The sequence below is a fragment of the Dasypus novemcinctus genome, chromosome 3, assembly GCF_030445035.2.
Source record: "Dasypus novemcinctus isolate mDasNov1 chromosome 3, mDasNov1.1.hap2, whole genome shotgun sequence".
Lineage (NCBI taxonomy): Eukaryota > Metazoa > Chordata > Mammalia > Cingulata > Dasypodidae > Dasypus > Dasypus novemcinctus.
Genome location: NC_080675.1, coordinates 2,524,135 through 2,549,483, shown reverse-complemented (window position 1 = coordinate 2,549,483; position 25,349 = coordinate 2,524,135). Strand labels below are relative to the sequence as shown.

The following is a 25,349-nucleotide window of genomic DNA, read 5'->3' as shown; positions in this document are numbered from 1 at the left end:
GCTATTACTAATAGTTTTTGTTTCCAAGAAGATTAAGAGAGAAAGAGTGTTCAAATTGTTCCACACTGCAGTGTTGGCCGACAAGTTTGACCTGCAACAGCAGCTCTACAGAAGCTGTGGGCCTGCTGACGCTCCGGCGGGAAAGCTGTCTTCTCGGCGCAGCTGAACGCAAGAAGGCGCCGAGGAGCCCCTCACACGGCGTCTGACAGAACTCCAGCATCGTGCGTCTCCACCAAGCACTAAATGACATCGTGTAATAAATAGCTGGTCCCTGAGAATCACTGAATGCAGATGGTTCCTGGAAAGCTTCTGCTCCCATATTCTCAAAGATAAGCCAATCCCCCGCATTCAGCCCAGGAAGAAGACAGCTTTCCCCGAGGACGGACCCCAAAGGCTGCTTGTAAACAGAGGCTCATCGTCCTTGCAGTCCCTGCGACCTTCTGGAATGGTATTTAAGTCCTCAGACAGTTTACTTGCCAAAGAACGATAAACACCATCATTCAGATAATACAGAAAGGCTGGCTCCTCACTTTCATTTTCTTCTACTCCAGAGAACAGATAATTTTCAACAACTTTCTTTGCAACGCTATTAACTGCATGTGTAAATGCAGAAAGACATAGTAGCTCCCAGGTTCTGACATCATCTTAATGCCAGATCTTTCAGGAAAGTAGGTTTCCAACAAAGCATTGATGACATGACATGAATAACGTCTTCCAATTAAAGTCAGGTCCTGTGAAGCCCCCACCAAGGAATAGCATGTCCGTCTTGAAGCCAAACCCTCCAGCTGTGTTGAACACACACTGAGCCTCAGAGCATGTCCACGTGCTTGAGACACTTGAGATACGTAACATTTAATCGCAATCATTTGAGCATCAGTTTCCTTAGTACCTTCCAAGAGATGCCTCCAGTTCTTCAATGTACCATAGCGGCAGACGTTGTGTTACCCTCTTCACCTCCACCAGTAACTTCCGTTGCAAGAAGTAGGAAGACCGTGGCATTTGGATGATTGCATACTAGTTTCCTCAATTCAGTTTCATTGTCACATGCCATGATATTCACTCCAATTTTTGCAGCGCATTTTATCTAAGACACGTGCATGCATGAACTTTTATAAATAATGTTTTCTAGAGATACATCCACGTCTTGCACTAAAGCCATTTCATTTTTACCAGAGCAAGCAAATCCAAGAGCAGCCAAAATCTCAAGTACACCTGGAGTGGAGCTGCACTTCCCTGTGTCGAAGGGCTTTATCTGAGCCCCTGCCTTCTGCCACTGACTGTGTTTCTTTACAGTTTTTCCAAGATCACCCCACCACCACCAAAATGCTTATTTTCCTGGCAGGGAGTGTCATAAACATAGTTATCAATAACATTTCCAAGGTTTGTTCCTTCATCCACCAGGCCAATGGAGTAGTTTGCATTGCCATTAAATCCTTTCATCTCAACCGTATTCCACAAAGCCGAAAGTCATAAGCCAGGAAAAACAACACAGGCCACCCCGCCTGTGCCTGGGTCCTTAGAATATGCAACAAAACAGACAAGCTAGGACCCCCGTGCCCTGCGGCTCCCAAGGTGACACAGCATTGAAGTCCACCTGCTCTCTGCACAGGACTTCTCGGCCTCGGCATCACTGTGCACTTGGTCACAAAATCACAAGAAAACCGCCCAAAGAGCTGGGTAAAGTGTCTTCTCTTTCTCAGCAGAATTTTTAAAGAGGGATGTGGTTGCCGGGAGCAGGAATGCCCAGGGAGGCCAGGCGATGAACTGCAGGATTGACACGGGGGAAAGCAGGGCATGGACACCAGCTGGGCAGCAGCGACCACTGCAGAGGAGAGACTCAGAACCACGCGGCCGAAAGGAGAAAGGCCAGGGCTGGCAGGGGCGACGTCTCAGCCACAGAGCAGTAGAGCCAGAAGAGAAGAGCAAGGAGAGGCAATGCCCGGGAAAAAGAGGGGAACCCAGAGGCCCAGCCAAGAGCCAGCGAGCATCTCTTCTAGATTCTTGTTGGCATTTTGCCTCTCGGATGGATCAGTTTCCCAGAAAGGTGTGTTAAACTCTGGAGGCGGATATGTCTGTTAATCACTGTAATTTTGTCAGTATTTGCTTTTAAATATATTTTTCAATATTTTTATTGAAACATAACATCTATAGATATGAATACACAAACTATAAGTGTAAAGGGCAGTGGACACAACAAGATGATGCAACCAAAAGAAACACAGATTCCCGTGCCGCTGACAACAACGGAAGCGGCGGACAAAGAAGACGCAGCAAATAGACACAGAGGACAGAAAACCGGGGTGGGAGGGGGAGGAGAGAAATAAATAAATAAATCTTAAAAAAAAAAAAAAAAAACGTATAAAGGGCAGTGCATTATCTCAAAGTGAACATACCTATACAACCAAACTTAACACAGCTAATCAGAGAACCAGGCCCTGGCCAGCCCCTGGAAGCAGCCCTTCCACCTGCTGGCTGCCGGCCCTTCACTCCTCCCCAAAGCAGCTACTACCCTGGAATCGAATAGCACAGATTTGTTTGTATAAATGGAACCATCCTGCATGAATTCCTTTGTGTCTGGCTTATTTCACTTATGGCTTATTTCTCTATGTTTTTGAGATTCATACATGTTTTTGTATGTAATAGTATTTCATTTTTAAAAATAGCACTGAATTAAACATGTATTTTACATAGTTTTCAAAACTAATGAAGACAGTATTTTCAATTCACTGTTCTGTGTCTTAACGTTGATTGTAAGACAATATATGCACGTAGACCTGAATAAAGCATTATTTTACATAGTTTCCAAAACTAATCAACAGTGTTCACAGTTGACTAAGTGAGTTCAGTGTTTTAACATTGATTTTAAGTCAGTAAAAGTACATACGGGAAGCAGACTTTGCCCAATAGATAGGGTGTCCGCCTACCACATGGGAGGTCAAACCCCAGGCCTCCTTGACCCGTGTGGAGCTGGCCCATGCGCAGTGCTGATGCGCGCAAGGAGTGCCATGCCATGTAGGGGTGTCCCCGCATAGGGGAGCCCCACCCGCAAGGAGTGCACCCCGTAAGGAGAGCCGCCCAGCGCGAAAGAAAGTGCAGCCTGCCCAGGAATGGCGCCACACACACAGAGAGCTGACGCAACAAAAAGAAACACAGATTCCTGGTGCCGCTGATAAGGATAGAAGCGGTCACAGAAGAACACACAGCGAATGGACACAGAGAGCAGACAACTAGGGGGTGGAGTGGGGGGAGAAAAATAAATAAAAAATAAATCTTAAAAAAATATACATATATAAGTACATATCCTGAATACAGCATGTATTTTACAGTTTCATTGCACTGTAATATTCCTTTATATGAACATGCTACTGTTTAGTTATCCATTCCACAGTCGATGGATGTGTGGGTTTTTTTCTAGTTTAGGACTCTCATGAACAGGACTTCTATGAACATCCTTGGCTGTGTCTTTTATTCCATTTGGTGTATACCGAAGTGCTGTGGGAAAACAGTGAGGAACATGGTTTGAAGTTGAAACGTTTCCATAATGCAGACAAAACGTGTGGACTTGGGAACCCCGAGCCTTGACTAGGTGGAGCACCATCTGGTCAACACGAAAAAAATGTTTAGGTGAGGAGGCGTTTGAACTTCATATGACCTGTGCCTTATTTTTTTTTTTTAAGGATTTATTTATATATTTCTCTCCCCTGCCCCGGTTGTCTGTTCTCTGTGTCTATTTGCTGTGTCTTCTTCTTTGTCCGCTCTGTTGTTGTCAGCGGCACGGGAATCTGTGTTTCCCACCTTTATCTCCTCTCTTGTGTCTCACCTTTATCTCCTCTCTTGTGTCTCTTTCTGTCCTTTATTTCTTCAGTTCCACTCGCCTTCCCTTCATGCACACCCATTGCTGAGCTGGTCTCAGCACTGCAGGATGAGAAGCTGGCCTCCAGGGTATACACATGTTCAACTTCGATCGAGTCAGCCAGTTTCCCAGCATGCCTGTTGCCACTCTGCTCTCTGCAGCACTGCTCGAGCGTTCCAGGTACCATGTCCTCACCCGTGCTTGGAGGCAGCAGTCTTTCTCATTTGAATTATTCTGGTGGGTGTGTGATGGTATCACATTTTGATTTTTTTTTTTAAGGTAGAGGGGCCGGGGATTAAACGTGGGACCTTCTTTGTGGGAAGTCGGCGCTCAGCCACTGAGTCACGTTGGTCCCTGTGTTGGTTTTTCGTCTTTTTGCTTGTTTTTGTTTTTGTTTGGTTTGGTTTGTTTTTTTTTAGGAGGCACCAGGACCTCTACCCAGGACTTCCCATGTGGGAGGTGGGCACTCAAAGGCTTGAGCCACATCTGCTCCCACATTTTTATTTCAATTTTCATTTCCTTGAAGACTAATGAAGTTGAGCACATTATCATGTTTGTTGGACATTTGGAGATCCTTGGTTTTAGATGAGAGCAATCATATGCTAATTTTTCTATTGGGTTGTCTTCCTACTAATTTGTATAATATGTGTATATAAGTATCTGTATGTAGGGTATAGAAACAAACACATCTATGTGCCTATTGCTGTCAATATCTAATTCTTTGACTTGCCTGCTTTCTTTCTTTTTTAAAGCTTTTTTATTTTGAAATAATTTCAGATTTACAGGATAATGGCAAAAATACCACAAAACCCATACAGAGGGAGCGGATGTGGCTCCAGCCGTGGAGCACCCACCTCCCACACGGGAGGTCCTGAGTTTGGTTCCCTGTGCCTCCTAAAGAAAAAACAGACAATGAGCAGACAACAAGTGGACAATGACTGAAAACAAGCAGACAACAAGTGCAAAGAATAGCAAATACAACAAGCAAATGGATGGGGAGCAAGCTCGGAGATAAAAAACCCATACAGAGAGCTGAAACGTGACCCCACCCAGGTACCCAGACCTACCAGCTTTAAACATTCTGCCACATTTGTCAGATCATTCTGTCTACCCATCTATCTGTTCTTCTATCTATTGTCTATCTACCTAAATATCATCTATCTGGCTATCGATTTAAGACTGCTATAAAGCCAACAGTCTATATTTCAGTCTATTCACAAGTCCCAATAATATCCTTTCGGGTCTTTTCTCTCCATTCTTCGTTCCAGGCCAGCATCGTGGAGTGCACTGAATCATCGCTGTCTCTTAAGTCACTCTCTTCGTTTTTTCAGTTGTGGAAACATATACAACATAAACTCTTCCATCTCAGCCCCATCCAAGCACACTCTTATTTTCTCTGGCTGCTCAAACACCACGCAGTGGCTTGGCTTAAACAAGGGGGGATTTATTAGCTCACAGTCTTGAGGCTAGAAGTCTCTATCAAGGCCTCATCAAGGCGATGCTTTCTCCCCAAAGACTGGGGTTCTGGGTGGCTGCCCGGCTCCCTGCCAGGCTCCTGGGTCCCCGCTCCTCTGTCACGGGGCAGGGCACGTGGCCGCCCCTCCAGGCCCCTGCCTTCTCTCTGGAATCCCCTGACACCTCGGCAGCTCCCTCTGCCTCTCTCTTCCACCCAAATTTCCTTCTGCTTGTTCAGGGCCCTAGTGAGAGGACGGAGCCCGGTGTGGACTGAGGTCACCTCATCCAAAGGCCCCGCTTAGCCCGCCCAGGAGTGGCAGCACACACGGAGAGCTGGCGCAGCAAGATGACGCAATGAAAAGAGACACCGATTCCCGGGGCGGCTGACAAAGATACAAGTGGACACAAAAGAACACACAGCGAAGGGACACAGAGAACAGACACCTTGGGGGGGGGCGGTGGAGGGGAGAGAAATAAATTTTTTAAATCTTAAAAAAAAAAAAAAAAAGGCCCTGCTTATAACGGTGTGGCGGTTTGAAGCTGTGTGCACCCCAGAAAAGCAGGTCCCTGGATCTGAACCGTTCCTGGGTGTGACCCCACTGTAAGCAGGACCTTTGGATGAGCTGCTAAGGGGCTGACGGCAGCCGGCTCGCCACCCTCTGGGACACCAGGGTGGACAAAGGTGACCCCAGAGGTGACCAAGGGCCTGAAGGGGAGGCTATCCCGAACTGGCTGGCTGGGCCCTGGGGCCACTCCACGGTGTCCTCAGAAGAGAGAGGCAGGGACGATTGGACTAGGCCACATGACCGCAGAGGCGCCCCCCCACCCCCGCGGGGGACTGGGGGGCCAGTAGCCTGGCCGGGGAGGTGGGGCTGGAGGGGCGTGGTCTGGCCGCGGAGGCGGGGCTGGGGCGTGGACTGGCCGGGAGGTGGGCCTGGGGGGCCGTGGCCTGGCCGCGGAGGTGGGGCTGGAGGGGCGTGGTCTGGCCGCGGAGGCGGGGCTGGGGAGTGGACTGGCCGGGAGGTGGGGCTGGAGGGGCGTGGTCTGGCCGCAGAGGCGGGGCTGGGGCGTGGACTGGCCGGGAGGTGGGCCTGGGGGGCCGTGGCCTGGCCGCGGAGGTGGGGCTGGAGGGGCGTGGTCTGGCTGCAGAGGCGGGGCTGGGGCGTGGCCTGGCCGGGGAGGTGGGGCTGGAGGGGCGTGGTCTGGCTGCAGAGGAGGGGCTGGGGCGTGGCCTGACCGGGGAGGTGGGGCTGGAGGGGTGTGGCCGTGGGAATGCCCGCAGCCCCGGAAACCGGAAGAAGCCAGGATCCCGCCCTCCCCTGGGTCCCCAGGGGCCTGGCACCGAACTCCGCCTGGAGGCTGACTTTGGCCTCGGGCCTGCAGAGCTACTAGAGCCTAAATTTCTGTTGCTCTAAGCTATCCAGTGTGTCCCCGTTTATACAGCATCCATTGGAAACTGAGGCAGAGACCCCCACTCCCTGACCCCAAACCCCCCAGCACACACGCACATCCACACCTGCCCGACCCTCAAACCGTGGGCGCCCCGCCCCTCCCACGGGCATGGCAGGAGCTGGATGCCCTGCCCCCCCCCCAGAAGCCCACCTCCCTTGCAGGCCACACAGGCCCGTGGGGGGGGGGGCACGTGAAGCCGCGGCCGAGCCTCAGGGCCGCAATGCGGGCTGGGGTAACCCTGGAAGGGCCTCTGTGGGCCCAGCCCCCGCCCCGGGCCCCCCAGCTACAGGAGCCTCCTGGGGGGGGCCTCAGCAACCCCAGACCTCAAAAAGGCCCTTGGCGGTGGGGGCCTGGAGCTCCCCTGGAGCTCCCCTGGGGCTCAGGACACGGGGGTGCAGGCCCTCCCCCACCCAACACATGGGCGAAGCCCCTGCTCCGGGCTGGCCCGGGTCAGCTCTTGATTTGCGGGGAGCCCCGGCATGTTCCAGAGCCATTGATCCCTTACCACTGACAGAGTTCCCCGGTTCTCATACCTCTAATTCCTTCATCGGGTCCATCGACTACAGTCTTCCTTTTTATGTAACCGTATTTATAATTTTCTGGCCTTATGGATGATGCTTTTGAGTGTCTGTATAAGAAGCACTTCCCGGAATCACAAAGATTCCTCTCCATTTTTTTTTTAAGATTTATTTTTTATTTATTTCTCTCCCCTTCCCCCCGCAGTGGTCTGCTCTCTGCGTCCATTTGCTGTGTGTTCTTCTGTGTCCACTTGTATTCTTGTCAGCAGCACCAGGAATCTGTGTCTCGTTTTGCTGCATCATTTTGCTGCATCAGCTCTGTGTGTGCGGCGCCACTCCTGGGCAGGCTGCGCTTTTTTCACACAGGACAGCTCTCCGTGAGTGGTGCATTCCTTGCGTGTGGGCACCTCTGCCTGGCACAGCACTCCTTGCGTGCATCAGCACTGCGCGTGGGCCAGCTCACACACAGGTTTGAACCCTGGACTTCCCATGTGGTAGGCGGATGCTCTATCAGTTGAGCCAAATCCGCTTCCCTCCATTTTCTTCTAACTTCATATCTTAACCTTTTGCATTTAAGTCTTTTCTGTGTGGGGTTAAGTAAGGATGCATTTTTATTTTCCTCCATGTGGTGGGCCCGTCTCCCAGCACCACTTGTTAAACGCGTCACCATTGCCATCGTTCTCGGAACGCCCCGCCATGCCCGGTGTGCCTATCTTGTCCTGTGGTTGAACTGTTCTGGCACCAGCACGAAACAGTGACGCTGTAGTGTCGGCGCATCTGGTTTCTCCTGTTTGACTTAGTCCTTCTGTTTTCAGAGGCTGTTTACTGAGCTCCTCAAAAACTCTGAGTGGCCGTTTTGATTGAAATGATATTGGGTATGTTGATTACTTGGGTCATATTGTCATAAAATCATCATCAGACCAGTCAGGAGCAGGGCCTGGCCCTCCAGGTATGCAGATGACCTCGGTGGGGTGGGGGAGGGTGATTTACGCTCCCCAGGGGAAAGCGTGTTCTTACCGTTAACCCATTCCTGTGTGTAGGAGTCCACTGGAAACAGGACCTCTTGAAGATGTTACTTTTAGCTTATGTGTGGTTGAGCATTTTTAATTTTCTTTTTCCTTTTTTTTTTTTCCAGGTTGAGTTTTTAATCCAGATTGCCAGAGTCCTTTACCAAAGAAACGAAATTCAGACAGAGGGAGAAAGCCACAGGAGAGGTGAGAAGTCAGCGGAACCCAGAGGCGAAAGGAGATGATGTGCCACATGCAAAGTCATGGGATGGAAAAGCCCAGGACGAAGTGGCTGGCAGCTGTCCCCAGAGCATCTGTGGGGAGACAGCCTCGCCTGCTGACACCTCTGTTTTGGGCTTCTCTCAGCCTCAAAACCGTGAGCCATTAAATTCCTGTTGCTCAGCCCATTGCATGGAATTTGTTTTAGCAGATTAGAAACTAACACATGTGGGGTAAATCCCCACGAAGAAAATAAGATTTACAACATGGAGACAGATTTTTTTTCCCTCTAAAATGAACCACTTCTTCTTGACAAATGGCAGTTCCGAGCATTGAATATTTCATTCAGCCTTTTAGTGAATTAATACCCAAACATGTATGTCATCATAAATCGGTCTTTTGATTTCCCTTTATACCTCAGAGGATTACACTGATTTAAAAAAAAACAATTACATGTGTAACAAAGGATTTCATGAAGGACAGCGGAGGGGTGTTTCATTCAGGGCGGGGAGGGGGCGTTGGGTCTGAGAGGGGGTGCCCTGGGCTCTGGGTGCCATGGCGCCTCTGCCTCCGCCCCGGGCCCTCTGCAGGGTCCTGCTGCCAGCACCACAGGGGCCAGTTCCCCCTGAAGAGCCACCACTTTGGAGTGGGTCGTTTCCAAGGCACATGCACACCACAACACACGTCCACCGAGGGCCTTCTAGGTGCCCAGTGCTGGCCCCAGAGTCCCTGGAGGTGGGCAGGGCAGGTGTTGGGCACGGAAGCACGGCCCCTGAGCGCGAGCAGGGCTCACCCCCCCCCCCCGCCTGTGGGTGCCCACCCTTCCAAGACGCCCCTCTCCGCTAAGGAGCGTTTGTGAGTAGGATCTTCAGAGCTGCTATTCAGAGGACGCCACCTGGAGCCTGCCTGGCCTGAATCAGGTGCCCGGGGCCCTCCTAGGAAACTCAGGCACAGCCGGTCAGAAGCGAGGTGCCCCGGGAACCAGAGGGGCCGTGTCCACAGAGCCTTGCTGGGGAAAGCCAGCCCTGCCAGGGCCTCGGGGCAACACGTGCCCTGCGAGCAGCCTGGCGGGCACCCGGGCGCCCTGCAGGTGGGCACCGTGGCCGTCTGCGGGGGTTGGAAGCTTGTCGCACGACACACGGGCGGCGAGCCCTGATGGGTGGGGACACCTTGGGTGCTGGTGGCTGGCTGGGCGGTCCCGAACTGGCTCGTGCTGCGGGCCAGGGGAGTCCGGGCTCCAAGCCGCCCCTTCCCCACTCCCCAGATCCTCCCTTCACGGAGCAAGATGGCCAAGCGACCCCAAACAGCACCTCCTCCTGCAGCTGCATCCAACAGCAGGCAAGCCCAGGCCCTTCCTGAGACACTTTGAGTCGCCCCCAAACTTCCCCACCAGCCTGTCCCTCGTGACCTCAGACACGAACCCGGTTGGGGGGGGGCTGCTGGGCCTGACCTCCTGTCCCCATCCTGCTGTCCACTGTCCACCCAGTGTGGGCAGCAGCAGGCCCCTGCTCCATGGGGTCTCCCAGGCTAGGGCAGCAGCCCCTGAAGGCGCAGCTCCCCGGGGCTAGGGGCCTCCTGCCTCCAGGCCTGTGCTCCCCCCAGCCCGGCGGAACCCCCGGTGCAGACCAAGCGCAAGTCCAAGGCGAGGCTCTCCAGAAGCAAAGTGGCCGCGCTCCTGAGCCTTTCCAGGGCCCCGGGGAGTTTGCCAAATGTTAAGGGACAGTAAAGGGGCCCAGAGCCCCCATCACCCGCCTCAGGGGCTCACATCCTCCCTCCTTCTGCCCAGCCCCGCCCTCCCTGTTACCTGGGCCGAGGGGGCCCCCAGAGCCCCTGGAGCCTCAGGCCTGGACTGGGGCCGAGCTTGGGGGTGAGAGGGGCTGCATCTAGGAACCACGGTCAAAGGCGGGCTGCCCCTGGGGAGCCCATCAGCGCGGGAGGGGCTGCAACGGGGGCGCGCATAGACGGGGGAGGGGCTGCACCTGGAGAGCTCATAGACGGGGGAGGGGCTGCACCTGGGGGGCTCATAAACGGGGGAGGGGCTGCCCCTGGCGCGCATAGACGGGGGAGGGGCTGCACCTGGGGGGCTCATAAACGGGGGAGGGGCTGCACCGGGGGCGCTCATAGACGGGGGAGGGGCTGCCCCTGGGGAGCTCATAGACGGGGGAGGGGCTGCACCGGGGGCGCTCATAGACGGGGGAGGGGCTGCCCCTGGGGAGCTCATAGACGGGGGAGGGGCTGCCCCTGGGGCGCTCATCGAGGGGCTCCCGCTCCGCAAAGCCTGGAATTTGGCGCCCTCCGGTGGGCACTGCCGCACCCTACAGACAATTCTCAGTCCCAGCGACAAACCGCAGACCAACGCGGGGCCAGCGCGGCGCTGGTGCGGGACGTCCCGGGCGGGAGCCACAGCCTCGCTGCGGCCCTGGGTTTCCGGGGTGTGGAAAACGTGCGAGTGGCACAATGCTGGCCAGTCCCTCCTGGGGCTCCCGGATGCAGCGCGAGACCCAGGGGCTGCCGTGCCCCCCCCCCCCCAAGGGCCCTTCTCCCGCGGCCTCTACCCCCCTGCTCCAGCTGACCCTGCCGGGAAGGCCTCGTGTTCCCCACAAGCCCCTCTCCTTCCTCTGACCTGTGCTCCCCAAGCCGCGTCTCCCCACGGGACTGGGGTCCCTCTAGACCTTGGCTTCCCCAGGGGCAGGAGAAGCCTGGCAGATTCGGGGAGACAGTGTCGAGCCCATAGTCCAACCGAGGCGGCACGTCCTCAGGTGAGGGCTGCTTGGCAGCCCCTTCAGCTCCCCAGAGTACTCCTGCTTGGGGGGCAGTGTGCACCCCACTGATGGCCGAGGGCTGCTACCCGGGAGGCCAGGCCCAGGAGAGGTGCCGCGCAGAGCGGGCAGGAAAGGGCCAGCAGCCGAGGGCCACAGCTGCCCTCCCAGCCCTGTCCGTCCAGGTCCAGCTGGGCCAGGGCTTCCTGTTCCAAGCAAGCCAAGGCTCCTCTTTCCTAGAGCCGCTCCTGAGCTGCAGCTTGCAGGGCCTTCCTCCCATTGTTTCCTTTACAATGTCACTTATAGCAGAAAAACTGCTCGTTCCACACCCATCAGAATCCCAGCTGGTTTCCTGGTAGAGCCAGAAGGCCAATCCTAAAATTCCTATGGAAACTCAAGGAACCCAGAATAGCCCAAATACACCTGAAAAAGAACAAGGTAGGGGGAAGGGGATTTGGCTCAATGGATAGAACATCCGCCTACCACAGGGGAGGGCCAGGGTTCAACCCTCGGGCCTCCCGACCCGTGTGGGGCTGGCCCACACGCAGTGCTGCCGCACACAAGGAGTGCCATGCTATGCAGGGGTGTCCCCTGTGTAGGGGAGGCCCATGTGCAAGGAGTGCACCCATAAGGAGAGCCGCCCAGTGTGAAAAAAGTGCAGCCCACCCAGGGTTGGCGCCGCACACACAGAGACCTGACGCAGCAAGATGACACAACAAAAAGAGACAGATTCCTGGTGCCACTGACAAGAATACAAGTGGACACAGAACACACAGCAAATGGACACAGAGAGCAGACAACAAAGGGGGTGGGGAAGGGGAGAGAAACAAATAAAAAATAAATCTTTAAAAAAAAAAAAGAACAATGTAGAAAGGGTCACAGTTTCCAATTTCAAAACTTACCACAAGGCAATGATAAGATAACGTGGTACTGGCAAGAGCTTAGACACAAAGCTCAAAGGAATAGAATTAAGAGTCTAGAAATAAACCCTTACATTTATGGACAATTGTTTTTTTTTTAAGACTTATGTATTTATTTCTCTTCCCCCCACCCCCCGTTATCTGCTCTCTATGTCCATTCACTGTGTGTTCTTCTGTGTCCACTTGTATTCTCATCAGGCGGCACTGGGGACCTGTGTCTCTTTTTGTTGCGTCATCTTGCTTTCCATGTGTGTGGCACCACTCCTGGGTGGGCTGCGGTTTCATGCAGGCCGTCTCTCCTTTTGCAGGGGCCACTCCTTTTGCAGGGGGCACCCTTCCTCGGGGGCACCCCTGCGTGGCACGGCACTCCTTGCACGCATCAGCACTGCATGTGGGCCAGCTCACCACATGAGCCAGGAGGCCCTGGGTATTGAACCCTTGGACCTCCTATATGGTAAGAGGACACTCTATCTGTTGAGCCACACCCACTTCCCGACAATTGATTTTGACAAGGGTGGCAAGACAATTCAATGGGGAGAGAAGAGTCCCTCCAACAACTGGTGCAGACAGTCGGATGGCCATGTGCAAAAGAATGAAGTTGGTAAAAAAAAAAGGACGATGATGGACAATGCCCATGATAAAAAACAGTATCTACACTGCAAGCAAGACAGCCCCCACTCAATCAGAAACAGAGTGGGCATCACCATCCCAAAATCCTCAAGACTGGGGAATGAACAATGGACTAAAGTAGACTTACTATTCTTATAGGTTTGTTTTTATTTTAGCAAAGAACTTGTATCATTGATATAAAGGCAGTGGCCACCAGAGGTTCTAAGGGGAGGGAGAGGGAAGAATAGGTGTAACATGGGGGCATTTTGGGGATATTGGAATTGTCCTGCATGACGTTGCAATGACAGATACAGGTCATTTATACATTTTGACAAAACCTATAAAATTGTGAGGGACAAAGTGTAAACTATAATGTAAACTGTAGTCCATGGTTAGTAGCAATGCTTCAACATGTGTTCATCAACTGTAACAAATGTACCACGCTAATGAAAGACATTGTTAATGGGGGAAAGTGGGAGGGGGAGGGGGTATATGGGAATCCTCTATTTTTTTTTATGTAACATTTATGTAATCTAAGTCTTCTTTAAAAATAAAAATTAACATTTTTTTTTAAAATGAAATTGGGCCCCTAACTCACAAAATATGCAAAGTTAACTCAAAATGGATCAAGGTCATAAATTTAAGAGCTAAAACTATAAAACTCTTAGAAAAAACATAGGGGTAAATCTTTGCGACCTTGGATTTGGCAATGGTTTCTTAGTGACACCAAAAGCACAAGCAACACAATTTGTCTCCAGGTATTTACAGATTTACTGAATGTATATTCCACTGTTTAGGTGTGTAATGCTCTATGAATGTCCATTAGGTCTAGTGATAGCTGGAAAATGTGCTTACTAAAAATGTCTTCACTTAAGACAGTAACTAGACCTTCTCAGTTCTGCTGACAGAAGTAAAATAAAGTCTCAAAGCAAAACAAAACAGAACGCTGTAAATCTGTAACTTTCCTCAGGGGCAAAATAGCTAGATGCCCTGAGCTGAGGAGTCATGAGGATCTTGCTCATGGGCACCTGCACAACAATATCTAAACTGAGGTTTATTAGCTGCTGAAACCAAGAACAAGTTTGATGTGCTTAAGACAACACAGGACTGAGAAATTGCATGTACCCTCCTCAACCCATACCTCTCCTTTGCCTGTAAAATCCCTAGTTCCCCTGGCATTATATTGGGCTTCACTTTTCAGGAAGTTTTGGATCACAGAGTGGTTCAATAATGGCAGTGGAGGAATACTGGTATGGGATGTTATTGACAGGGACATATGGTTGACAGGGAGTTATACAGGGCATGTGTACAGGGTGCATGGGAATGTTTGGATATATTCATAGTGGAAAAAATTAAAAACAACAGCTGGGGGGGGTACTGGGTTCCTGGCCGGGGGGGGCTCTGTCATGATCCCTAGGGGAGCAGCAGCAGCCCCCCAGGTCCAATGGCAAGGACCAGGAAGGAATGAGGGTCCAACAGTGAGCCCCTGATACTAATGACTATGCTTGTGAGCCTATACACCTGGAATAAGAACAAGGCCTAGAGCAGCACTGTGCCTAAGAGTTCCCTCCTGACAGCCTCCGTGTTACTCAAATGTGGCCAGTCTCGAAGCCAATCTCACCATGTAAATGCATTGCCTTCCCCCAGCATGGGGCATGACACCCGGGGATGAGCCTCCCTGGCGCCGAGGGATCACTACCAAGTACCAGCTGATGACATAACTAGAAAATGACCTTGAATAAAAGGTTCAACTTGGACCAGCAGAATATCCCTGTCTACATATGATAACAGGAGTTAAAAAAGCATTTTGACCTAAATTAAGGGGGAAATGGAAAGGACAAATGAGTTTATATGCCTATGAGTCTCTAAGACTCATAGAGACTTGTTGTCAAAAGGATTGCCCTTATGCATACCTGAGCAGAGTCTCAGAGACAGATAAAGTAGATACAACCCCAGGTATTGGTTCTTTTGAGGGCTAAAGAGACCCATAGGTTTTATGGTCATGGCAGATGGAGTTCACTGCCATGTCAGTTGGCCCTTCTCTGGAGTTGGTGTTTCTGCATGGACTGGACTGAGCTGGACTCAGGTGTGATCTCTTTTCACAAGCCTTTCCTGCTACTTTACTGGAATTGTAGTTGGTGCTGGGGTTTAAGATATATCTAGGGGATCTGAATCTCTGGACTGACAATATGATAGCCAGGCCCTGAGCCTCAACAGACTTCAGCTCCTACACTCTGGTTTATTGGACTTACTCCACTCAGCTAACATGGAGTTGAAGAAGGTCAACCACCACACCATGGAGCCTAGAGTGCCTACAACTGAAAGCAGGAGGATTGCATCCAGTATCCATGTGGAATCTAAGCCCCCTCTTGACATAGATGTGGAATGGACACAACCAAGCCAAGGTCCACAGGAAGGAGAAATACAGTAAGGATTAGAGTGGACTTAATGATATTCTATTCATGAACTATTGTGGTTAGTAATCGAGAAAATGTGGCATTGGTGTGGAAAAAGTGGCCATGATGGCTGCTGGGTGTGGGGAATGGGAGGAGGAGATAAGATGTGGAGGCATTTTAGGGACTTAGAGTTATCCTGGGTGGTGCTGCAGGGACAATTACCAGACATTGTATGTCCTCCCATGGCCCACTGGATGGAACATGGGAGAGTGTGGGCTATGGTATGGACCATTGGCCATGGGGTGCAGCGATGCCCAGAGATGTACTCACCAAATGCAATGGATGTGTCATGATGATGGGGGAGAGTGTTGCTGTGGGGGGAGTGGTGGGGTGGGGGCGGTGGGGGTGAATGGGGACCTCATATTTTTTGAATGTAATATTTTTTTAAAAATGAATTTTTAAAAAGTCCCTAGTTCCCATTCTCACTTTGAGCTGGTTTGGGGATGATTTCCCCAGTTCCTTTCTTGTGCCCTCACAATAAATCACCTTCTCCCTGGGAGACGTGTTTCTCCTTTGTGGCCCTGGATCACACAGGACCTTCTATTGGAAATAGCGGTGCTTATGGTAACACATTTGGTGAGCCAGCCAGGAGCCATGCTGTTCTTGGATGCAGCCCCAGAGCAGCCCCCGTCCATACCTTGCTGACTGCTGGGCTTCCCCGGATCCCTCAGTTCCATGCCTAGCAGCTGCCTAGGAATTACCCTGGAGGAACAAGGGTGGAGGCTCTGGGTGAGGTTTCTGCTATGGACAGAAACTGTGCACTTCGTGTGAAGGCAATTCTGAAGTTGAAACTCTCCCTGTGGTAGGAAAGTGTGTGAAATTCTCTCTTTTGTTCTGATCTGTGTTTACTTTAACTTTGTCAGTCTGCTCATGCCTAGGAGCTCATAAATACAGACTGGTTTGAGTCCCATTATCCACCATCTCTAGATTTGGATTTCACCTGTTGATTTTGTAATTGCATTTTTGCTTTGAATTAGGGAACCTGTTCACTTTGAAGAGCTTCTGTTCTTGATGGTCTGTCTTTGTGACTTCTATTAGTGTTGCCTAGCCATGGGAAACCCTCAGAATATACTGGCTATGTCTCCTTTGGGTTGTATATTAGAAAATTTGTCTAAATTTGGAGGGGACCTCCTTAAGAAAAAGAAAATTATTTTCTATTGCAGCGTTGCCTGGCCACACTATAAATTGGATGATGGTGAAGAGTAACCTTGGGAGTGGATGTGGCTCAAGCAACTGGGCGCCTATCTCCCACATGGTAGGTCCCAGGTTCAGTTCCCAGTGCCTCCTAAAGAAGATGAGCAAGACAGTGAGTTGATGAGATAGGCTGTCATGGCAAGCTGACACAAAAAGATGATGCAATGAGGAGACACAACAAGAGACAACAAGCAGAGAGCAGATGTGGCTCAAGCAATTAGGTGCCTCCCTTCCACATGGAAATTCCCACATTTGGTTCCCAGTGCATCCTAAAAAAAGAGGGGGGGCAGACACAGAGAGCACACAATGAACAGACACAGAGAACAGACAGTGAGCACAAAGGGGGGGGGGTGGGAAATATATAAATAAAATCTTCAAAAAAAAGAAATCACAAATGGAATTAGTTTAGCTTCTGGAAAAGTAGAGAACCTTAGTAACATCAATGTTCTCTGTTCTGTTTCCATGTTAATTCTGATGGGATCTGGATAGCCATATTAATAAAATTTGTGCTGTTAAAATTTAGTTACTGGGAAGCAGATTTGGCTCAATGGATAGAGCATCCACCTACCACATGGGAGGTCCGAGTTTCAAATCCAGGGCCTTCTGACCCATGTGGTGAAGCTGGCCCATGCGCAGTGCTGATGCACACAAGGTGTGCCCTGCCATACAGGAGTGTCCCTGTGTAGGGGAGCCCCACGCACAAGGAGTGCGCCCCATAAGGAGAGCTGCCCCGTGCAAAAAAATTGCAACCTGCTCAAGGAGTGGAAGCATACACATGGAGAGCTGATGCAGCAAGATGATGCAACAAAAAGAGACACAGATTCCTAGTGCTGCTGACAAGTATGCAAGCAAAACACAGAGGAACACACCGTGAATGGACACAGAAAGCAGACAACTATTCAGGGGGGGTGGGGATGGGGAGAGAAATAAATAAAATAAAATAAATCTTAAAAAAAAAAAAAGTTTAGTTACTTTTGAGCTGTCTGCCCTGCCTGTAGTGTCTGGATCTCTCCAGAGCCCTCAGGAGCCCTGCTATTTGAGATAATGTTTATTTTGGCAGTTAATGAGTTACTGCTGAGACATGCATAAATGTCACCTCTGGAATGACTTCCTGACTCACTTTGAACTCTCTTAGCAGTATAAACTCATTTGTCTTTACCCTTTCCCCCATTTGGTCAAGGTCTTTTTCCAGTTGTATTGCTAGTTGGTTCTTAATAGTAGTCCCTCAGTGCCAGGGAGGCTCATCCCTGGGAGTCATGTCCCATGCTGGGGAGAAGATAATGCATTTATATGCTGAGTTTTATCTTAGAAAGAAGCCATATTTGAGCAACAAGGAAGCTCTCAGGAGGTAATACTTAGGTACCCTATAATACTAGCTAAGTTTCTATTTCAAAAGTAAAGGTTCATAAGTCACAGTCATCACAATCAAGAGCCCATCAATGGTCAATCCTCCTACTCCAGGGGATTCTTGCTGAACCTTTAGAGAATGTGGCAGAGCTCTCCAGGATGGGAATTCAATATTTCTTTGGTTATTGTGTGAATCTCTGCCCACTGTGACAATGCCCCATGAACACTTGAACACATTCATATACCTTATATGTATGTCCCAGGTGAACCTCCTACCATGAATCTCCCATCTCTGACACCCTGCACCAATGATCTTTCCCTGCCACAGTTGTAATCCTTCTGTGCTCCAAAACTTCTTCCAAATTGAAGCCAAAAAAAACACAAATATAATTAATAGGAAAATGATATAATAATGATGGTTTTAAAAACAATGAATAAAATACAAAGTTTTTTTAAAAGTTTGAACTAATATAAAAATATAAAATATTAAACTTAAAAATTTTTAACATACATCTTTCATCTCTGTAAGATCTATTGTCTTGTAAGTACAGTGAAATTTGCTTCAATTTATTCACCCAATGTCTTATTTTTTTTATCTTGTCTTCAAAGAAGCTTTAGGTTACAGGAAAGTCACATACAGAATATAGGTGATTCCCATATACCCAACATCCTCTCCCTTTACAACTCTTAAAAGAAAAATAGAAAAATGTTAGCTGCTTTTGTAAGCCTGCAATTAAATCATGACTTAGCTCTGATAGCAACCAGCCTCCTCTGCCAACTTGCCTCCAGAAAACTCTTTCAAAAATGTGTCCTTGTAAATATTTCAAATCTCTCTAAAATCTGATAAAATAGTAAATTAAAAATGCCTATGAACTATTAATGTTCTAGCAAGTGAAGAAATGTTATGCTTGCATATAACCAAACTGAATCATTATTCTGACAAGTTTGCTTAATTTTGATGGTAATTGTATATTGCAAGAGGTTTGCTTGGAGACAGTTTCTAAAATCATTTTGTTAACTTAAGTAACTAAGATATATACACTGTGTTCATTTAGTTAAGGAAAAAAGAAAGTAATTACACCTGAAGATAAAATGATTGGTTATTAAGAAAGAGGAAAATGTGGGACAAAATCTGGATGAATACAGAAAAAGCAGAAGGTTCATGGAAAAGGAATTTTTGTGGTCAAAGTTAGGTAAGATTTGATGGGTCTATCTATAAAGTTTTAAAAGCCTTAGCATCAAATAATATATTAATGCAAAACTAAAATCCCTAGCTATCAGGGAAATGCAAATCAAAACTACAATGAGATACCATCTTACTCCCATAAGATTGGCAGCCATGAAAAAAACAGTAGAATACAAATGCTGGAGAGGATGTGAAGAAAGGGGAACACTCATCCATTGCTGGTGGGAATGCAGAAGGATCCAACCATTCTGGAGGACAGTTTGGCAGTTTCTCAAAAAATTATCCATAGATTTGCCATATGACCCAGCAATACCACTGCTGGGTATATACCCATCAGATCTGAAAACAAGGACACAAACCGATATATGTACACCAATGTTCATAGCAGCATTGTTCACCATCGCCAAAAGTTGGAATCAATCCAAAAGTCCATCAACAGATGAGTGGATCAATAAAATGTGGTATATACACACAATGGAATACTACTCAGCTGTAAGAACCAATACACTACAATCGCACGTGATAACATGGATGAACCTTGAGAATCTTATGTTAAGTGAAGCAACCCAGGCATTGAAGGACCAATACTATATGACCTCAATGATATGAAATAAGTTAACTGCCTCAGAGAGCTAGAGTCTGGAAAAGTGGCTTACTGGAAATCGGGGGGTGGAGGAAGGATGTGAGTTAATGTCTGTAGGGGTGGAATCTGTGATGAGCTGGGGGTAAGTATGAGCACAAAGAAGGGACAAAATGGGGGCAAGGGGTTACCTTCGGGTGGGGTTTTCTGGGTTTGAGGGGGGCTGGGGATGGGAAGAGGGGTAATATGGTCCAAGAAATAGGTGGGAGGGAGGGGCAACATACAAACATGGGAGAGTGCCAGAAGTTCGTTGAGAACTAAATGTTGAGTAAAACGTATCAAAGTACAAATAGGAGGGTCACCTGGTTAGGATGCTCAGGGGGTATGGTCTGATGCGGGACGGACTCCGGAGGGAATAGCTGAAGGCTCATTTTGCCAAGGTGGGTTTTACCATTGGGTGGGGTGGACCCATATCCTGGGGAAGACTAATGCCGTCGAATAGAGAGAACTGTATCTCTCGTGAGAAAGGACGGCTCCCAGGGCATTAGATTGGCAGGCGTTGTGGGCCCTAAGGGGAGGGGAAAATGGACGTGCAATGGATAGAACAAAGGTAAATAAGGGGACAAAAGAGGAGTTATGTGAGAGTACACGAGGATGAATATAAAACAGCTAATATTACACCAAAAACATATAGGGGACGACAGACTAATAATGAAAACCATAAGACAAAACATAGGATAACTAAAAAATTTAGAAAACTGTACAACCTAAAGTATGGACCACATAGTAAGCACAAATGTTACCTTGTTTGAAAACTATAGTTTCGGAATCTGTACATCAGTTTCAGGAAATATGATATGAATAAGTTAAAAGATTATTGCTGTGGAAGGGAAAAGGTTTTATGGTGGATCTGGGGAAATACTGTATATTGTATATATGAATTTTGGTGATCTAAGACTCTTCTGAAGCTGACATTATGTTGGGATTCACTTTACGGGAAGTTTTGGATCACAGAGTGGTTCAACAATGGCAGCGGAGGAATACTGATATGGGATGTTATTGACAGGATATATATGGTTGACAGGGAGTTATACAGGGCATATGCCCAAGGGTATATGGTAATGTCTATATATACTCATAGTGGAAATAATTAAAAACAACAGCTGGGGGGGTACTGGGCTCCTGGCCAGGGGGTCACTGTTGTGGGCCCTGGGAGAGCAGCAGCAATCCTCCAGGTGCAACGGCAAGAACCAGGAAGGAAGGAGGGCCCAACAGTGGGCTCTTGATACTAATGGCTACACTTTTGAGCCTATGCACCTGCAATAAGAACAAGGCCTAGAGTAGCATTGTGCCTGGGGGTTTCCTCCTGACAGCCTTCATGTTACTCAAATGTGGCCACTCTCACAGCCAAACTCAGCGTGTAGATGTGATGCATTCCCCCCAGCATGGGACACGACACCCGGGGATGAGCCTCCCTGGCACCGAGGGATCACTACCACATACCAGCTGAAGAAGCAACTAGAAAATGACCTTGAATTAAAGATTCAATGCGGAACAGCAGAATATACCTGTCTACATATAATAACATGACTTCGGGAAGCGGTTTGACCTAATGTAAGGGGGAAATGGAAAGGAGAAATGAGATTATAAGGCTGTGAGTCTCTAAAAAAGAGTCTGGAGGTTGTCAGAAGGAATACCCCTATGTACAACTGAACAGAGTCTAAGAGACAGATAAGGTAGATACAACCCCAGGTATTGGTTCTTTTGAGGGATAAAGAGACCCACGGGTTCTATGGTCATGGCAGAAGGGGTTCACTGCCATGACAGATGGCCCTTCTTTGGAGCTGGTGTTTCTGCGTGATGGAAATGGACTCAGAGGGGATCTCTTTTCATAAGACTTGCATGCTACTTTATTGGAATTGTAGTTGGTGCTGAGTTTAAGATATATGTAGGGGATCTGAATCTCTGGACTGATAATATGACACCCAGGCCCAGAGCCTCAACAGACTTCAGCTCCTACACTTTGACTTATTGGACTTACTCCACTCAGCTAACATGGAGTTGAAGAAGGTCAACCACCACAACATGGAGCCTAGAGTGTCTACAACTAGAAGCGGGAAGAGTGCATCCAGTACCCATGTGGAATCTAAGCCCTCACTTGACATAGGTGTGCAATGGACACAACCAATCCAATGTCCACAGAGGAAATGTGAAATGGGTGTGGGAACGGTAGCCATGGGGGCTGCTGGGTGTGGGGAACGGGAGGAAGAGATGAGATGTGGAGGCGTTTTCGGGACGTGGAGTTGTCCTGGATAGTGCTTCACGGACAATTACGGGACACTGTAGATCCCCCCAGGGCCCACTGGATGGAACGTGAGAGAGTCTGGGCTATGATGTGGACCATTGACTATGGGGTGCAGTGATGCTCAGAGATGAACTTACCAGGTGCAATGGATGTATCACGATGATGGGAGAGAGTGTTGCTGTGGGGGGAGTGGGGGGCGGGGGCGGTGGGGTTGAATGGGACCTCATATTTTTTTTTAATGTAATTAAAAAATAATAATAATAAATAAATATTTTAAAAAAAGAATAAATGTATTCTGTCATTGTAAAAAAAAAGTGAACTACTAAAAATAGCTAAGTTCATTTGATATAAGCTGAATGAAAAGTTTTTGAAAGTGTATAAAAATTAAAAGAGATGGACTTCAGTGTTGTCAAACTCTTGTGCATTTAATCAGGGCCCCAGTGCCGTGCATGGTGTCTCTCCATTTGAGTTATTGGCCAGATCGGTCACTACGACCCCTAAAACTATAAAAGTACCTGCCACATCTCCTGTTCATGCTCCTGAAGGAGATGGAAATACATTGCTGCTTCAGACTCCTGCAGTTCTGCCAGCAGGAGATGGATGGACCCTGCCTCCAGACTAGCTCTGTTGCACAGTGCCAGAGAGTGCTATGCACCAAGCTTGTGGAACACTGGAGCCTCCTTGCCTGTTCTCTCAGGGACCAACAGTGCTGCAGCGTGCTGGCTGTGTTAAGGATATACCCGGTGGAGCAATAATCACCAGAGTAATGTGAGTAGACCTAAACAGACACAATTGGCATCATGGCCTGCTCCCATAAAGGGACATTATGGTATTGCAAACCTGGAGCTTAGATATATTACTTGTAGCTCAAAGAGGAACTTGTGCATTGATTAGTATTAAGTGTTGTACCCAATGAATATAACATATTGTCTTTACTGGATCATATGCAAAGTAATATTAAGATCTTAGTAGACTTAACTCATTTTCTAAGTAGTTCATGAACTTGTCTATGAGATTAAAAAAAAACAGCTCTCTTAAGTACTGCCTTTATTTTGCTTATCATTCGCTTGTCTTGTTATTGCCTATATGGTCTGAGTTTATGTCTAGGGCAACCCCCAAACTGATAGGAACGTTTGCTTTGCCCATGATCAGCAGGAAGTAACTACAGAAGATGAGACCTGCACCCATTTTCCCCGCATGAGGAATGCTCACGAAACGTATCTTCTCAAGAATGAGGAAAGTATAAACATAAGGGGGATTCGATAGCTGGAAAATGTGCTTATTAAAATTTCATTTAAGATATTAACTAGACCTTCTCAGTTTTGCTATAGAAGTAAGATAAAATCTCAAAGCAAAACAAAACAGAACGCTGTAAATCTGTAACTTTCCTCAGGGACAAAATAGCTAGATGCCCTTGCGCTGAGGAGTCATGAGGACCTTGCTCATGGGCACACACACAACAATATCTAAACTGAGGTTAATTAGCCACGAAGCCAAGGACAAGTCTGATGGGCTTAAGAAAACCAGGACCGAGAAACCGCATGTACCCTCCTCAACCCCGTCCCTCTCCCATGCCTATAAAATCCCTAGCTTGCATTCTCACTTTGAGCTGATTTGTGGATGATTTCCCCAATTCCTTTCTTGTGCCCTCATAATAAATCACCTTCTCCCTGAGAGACGTGTTTCTCCTTTGTGGCCCCGCATCAGGCGGGCCCTTCTATTGGAAATAGCTGTGCTTACGGTAACACTAGTTCATTTATCATATTACTCAAGCTCTCTGTTTCCTTATTTACTTCTGTCCAGATGTTCTATTCAGTGACAAGAGTGATGTGTTGAAGTATCTATTATTGTAGAGATGTCTATTTCCCCCTTCAGTTTTGCCAGTGTGTGTCTCATATATTTTGGGGCACCTAGGTTAGGTGCATAAATATTTAGTGAATTGGCCTTTTATTAATATAGAATGAGCTTCTTCAGCTCTTATAACAGTTTTGAATTTAAAATCTACTTTGTCCAATATTAGTATCACTACTCCAGATCTTTTTTGTTCACTGTCTGAGTGGAATATCTTTTTCCAACCTTCCAACCTGTTTGGGTCCTTGTATTTAATCTCTTGTAGACAGCACATAGATGACTCATTTTGTAAATGCAATATGTCAGTCTATGTCTTTCTTTTCATCAATTTTATTGATACATATTCATTAAGCATACAATCCATTCAAAGTGTCCAAGCAAAGGTATTTGGTATAATCACAGAGTTGTGCATTCATTACTTCCATCAATATCAGAGTGTTTTCATTACTCCAATAATAACAAACAAAACCAAACAAAAACCTTCATCCTTAATAATAACCTATCTTCCTCTGCTGTACATATCTGCTATTTTGTTTCCATCTAATTAATTTGTTTATATTTTGTATAGATGGAGTCAAATCATATCTAGTACCTTTCGCCTCATTCCTTTCACTTAGTATATTTCCTATTTTTAACCCTGAAGAGAAGATTGCTAATATATTACTATACACTACTGTCCATAGTCTACTTTGGTTATTTTTGCCTGATATTAACATTTTGCATCATTAATGTACAGTTGTTCTGTTTCAAAGAAAAACAGTCTTACATATGCAATATTACCCATGCTCATATTTCACATAAGGTTTCCCTATGCTATATATTCCCGTTATATTTTTTTAGTTTTTCTTCTAGTAACATACATGACCTTAGACTTTCTTTCAACCACTACCATACCCATATATTAGCACCACTAGTTACAAATACTATGATGTGCTTTTACCATTTCTATGCATTTCCAAAGACTTACAAACAACCTATTTTACCTATTCTGCACAGATTAAACCTATTTTCTGGTGACCCATATTCTAGTTGTTAACTCCATGAGTTTACACAATATATTTATTGCATAATAACACAGTCATACAGTATTTTTCCTTTTGTGCCTGGCTTACTGTACTCAGCATAATGTCCTCCAGGTTCATCCATGTTGTCATGCTTCACTACTTCATTTTTTCTTATAGCTGCATAATATTACATCATATGTATATCTCACAATTTATTTATCCATTCATCTGTTGATGGACATCTGGGTTGTTTCCATTTTTGGCAACTGTGAATAATGCTGCTATGAACATTGGTGTGCAGATGTATGTTCCTGTCACTGCTCTTAGTTCTTCTGGTATATATCCAGTAGTGGTATTCCCAGATCCCATGGCAAGTCTATGTTCAACTTCCTTAGGAACTGCCAAACAGTCCTCCACGGTGGCTGTACTGTTCTACATCCACACTTGCAGTGAATAAGTGTCCCTATCTCTCCAATACTTGTAGTTTTCTGGGTTTTCTTAAAATAATGGCCATTCTAACACATGTGAAATTATCTCATTATAGCTTTGATTTGCATTTCCCTAATCACTAGTGATGTTGAACATTTTTTCATGTGTTTTTTTTCACCTTTGTATTTCTTCTTTGGACAGATGT

General features: G+C 47.7%; 1 pseudogene; it reads right to left on the bottom strand.

Moving 5' to 3' along the window:
• Positions 1-347: 347 nt before the first annotated feature.
• Positions 348-1,440, bottom strand: LOC101413941 (antizyme inhibitor 1 pseudogene; annotated as a pseudogene).
• Positions 1,441-25,349: the final 23,909 nt, after the last annotated feature.